This window comes from Notechis scutatus, chromosome 2, assembly GCF_049901735.1.
Source record: "Notechis scutatus isolate UNSWTSFEM ecotype Mainland chromosome 2, rNotScu1.2, whole genome shotgun sequence".
Classification (NCBI taxonomy): domain Eukaryota; kingdom Metazoa; phylum Chordata; class Lepidosauria; order Squamata; family Elapidae; genus Notechis; species Notechis scutatus.
In genome coordinates, this window is record NC_142010.1 from 17,101,757 (window position 1) to 17,105,105 (window position 3,349).

Here is a 3,349-nt window from a genome sequence, read left to right on the forward strand (position 1 = left end):
CCAGGTGGTTGCATTGTTGACCTACATAAGTTAAAATATAACTTATTAGCCAACTGTAACAAATAAATCTTCGTGTGATGGTTGTGCCCAAAGACATAGAAGAAAAAAGGCAGGGAAGAAAGAGGGGAAAAACCAACAAGCAGGCATACATTTCCCATCCTTTGTGTTCTTGTGGTGGTTTCTATACCTCTCTATGTCTATGTCTATGTCTATGTCTACTATATCTATTCTCTCCTCTCTCTCTCTCTCTCTCTCTCTCTCTCTCCGTCTCTCTCATCTCTCTCTCTCCTGTCTTTCTCTCTCTCATCTCTCTCTCTCTTTCTCTCTCCTATCTTTATCTCAGAACTCTATTCTCTTTCTCTCCATCTCTCATCTTCCTCTCTGCCTCTATTTACACACACTCTCTCTCATCTCTTCCCCCCTCTGTCTCACACATATCTCTTTCTCTCTGTTTCTCTCGTCTCTCTGACTCTCTCTTTCTCTCACACACACATCTCTCTCTCTCTTTCTCCTCTCTTTCTCTCCGTCTCTTTCATCTTCTGTCTCTCCTTCTCTTTCTGTCTCACTCTCTGTTTTCTCTCCCTCTCTCTCTCTCTCATCTATCATCTCCTTCAAGTCAGGATTGACTCCTGATGACTGCTGGACTGAACCCTGCAGTTTCTTGGAAAGATTCCAGAAGTGGTGGGCTATCACCTCCTTTCCAAGGCTGAGGAAGAAGAAGGATGGGCCCAAAGCAGGCTTTGTGTACTGTATAAGATGGGACTAGAACTCACAGTGACACAGTTTCTAGCCTGATGCCTTCGCCACCACACCAGTTGTACACCACTTACTACAGATATTCTGCGTCTGAAAAGGCAAGTCTGTTTTAACTCAGCAGTGGCTTGCTTCATTGGCAATGTCAACTCAGTAGGCATTAATGTTACGCATGCTTAGTTCTTTCCCTGTCTGAGATTCCAATCTCAGATTATGGGCAAGCAATTAAACAGATCAACTTTGGATTGCCAAACTTCAAACAAACAAGGACACCTAATCAATCCGACTGAGCACAACAATTTTGCATTGCACCCTACTCCACATCCACTCGCCCATACCTATACAGCACAAGGCAATTATGGTTACAAAGTGCAAATAGAGACTAGGAATGTGTTACAAAGGCAGGAGATAACAGTCCAACGTTTTGGAGGAACATGGCCCCTAGAGACAACAAATAGATTTGAAGAAGTCACATCACACCTACAGAAAGGGGAGGGAGTGAAAAGAAATATAGACGCATACAGATGGCTCGAACAGATATTTTGTCAGTATAAACATGAAAATACAAACTGACAGATAAATACTCTCCCTCCTTCCTTGGAGCCTAAACAGACTCCGATCTATAAAACTCTGGGAAGTCAACCAGGAACACCCACCATTGTATGTCTATTCTCTGGTTTCCACAGAGACTCACTTGGCAAAGTAGGTAAGATTGTGTTACTTTATTGGAATGCTGTGTTCTTCCAACAATAAAAACAGAGAGATGTAAGAGTTCCATAGAGACAATTAAAATACTGTAGAGTGTGTGTGTGTGTGTGTGAGAGAGAGAGAGAGAGAGACAGAGACAGAGAGACAGAGAGACAGAGAGACAGAGAGGGAGGGAGAGAGGGAGAGAGAGGGAGAGGGAGAGGGAGAGGGAGAGGGAGAGAGAGAGAGAGAGAGAGAGAGAGAGAGAGAATGTCAAGTACAGGAAATCAGGAGTCCAGGCAATTTAAATGAGTATAAAGGTTTATTACAAGCTTATGCTCTCTACAAGAATCTGAACTACTAACGGTCAAGGAAAATAGATGGTAGATAAGAGCGAGAAAAATTCAAGGTGGGCTACACTTAGATCTCTTTTGGGACCAAAAGGACTCGAGACTGATGACGTGTTTAACCCCTTCTTCAAGTTTAGCTGGTCGGAGAGAGAGAGAGAGAGATATCTGAATCTAGATTTAGGATACAAACCTATAGGCATTTATTTAGAAGTGCAATGGAATGTAACCTGGATTCCCAGGAAGGAGGGGCTGTATTCCAGAGGAGGACCAAAAAGACAGTGAAGTTTAAGATAGTATTAAAGTTTAGATAGATGAGAGAAAAAGAGTGGAGGCAACTCCTCCCTCAGAATATATCTTTAACGATGCAAGTATTTACTTTGGCAAGATTTCTGTCTATAGGCGAGGAATAATAAAGGGAACTTCTGAGACATGACTCTGCACATTTTTGAGGCCTGTCAGAAAAATCTCAATAGGTTTGTTTTTTTATTATTATTCAAGCTTCCTCCAAATTGGGGCTGTAAATTAGCTATGGTTTAAACTTCTCAGCAAACATATCTGGGAAGAATCACTGGCAAATGTTACCATACCTGTATCTTTGTCTGGTCTATTCTTTGTTTGGCCTACAGGCGCTTTAAAAAAATAGATTGACCTCTTCAATATTCAGCCCCTCAAATATTGGAAGACTGCTACCATGTCATGTAACACTGGGACATTGCAACCATCATAAGTATAACCCAGTTTTCAAGCGTTCGAATTTTGACCCTGGGGATGCTGCAAGGGTCATAAAGGTGAAAAATGGTTGTAAGTCACTTTTTCCAGTGCTGTTGTAACTTTGAATGGTCACTAAATGCATGGTTATCAGTTGAGAACTACCTGTATTGGAAAAGGAGTCCTTATTTTAAAAGGAACATGGAACAAGAGAAGCATGATCCAAAGGAAACTTGACATGATGAAATCAGAAATGGTGTGTACTAAATTGGATGCTTCAAGAATACATGAACTTAAGTGAACCGAATGGGTCACTTTAAATCAAATGATCACATGATTTTCCAGCACATGAGAGTACATGACGGAATGAAGAGACCATGATACTGAAAACGAACATTGCTAAGTAGATTTTTGGCTAAAAGGTAAAAGTAAAGGTTTCCCTTGCACATATGTGCTAGTTGTTTCCGCCTCTAGGGGGCAGTGCTCATCTCCGTTACACAGCCGAAGAGCCAGCGTTGTCCGAAGACGTCTCCGTGGTCATGTGGCTGGCATGACTAAATGCTGAAGGCGCACGGAGTGCTGTTACCTTCCCACCAAAGTGGTCCCTATTTTTCTACTTGCAGTTTTACACGCTTTCAAGCTGCTAGGTTGGCAGAAGCTGGGACAGCTAATCAAAGCTCACTTCGTTATGCGGCACTAGGGATTCAAACTGCCAAACTGCCGACCTTTCTGATTGACAAGTTCAGCATCTTAGCCACTGAGCCACAGCGGCTATAACCCAACAAATGGAAGGATTATATCTATCAGAATTAGAGGATAGCAATAGCAATGGCACTTAGGCTTATATACTG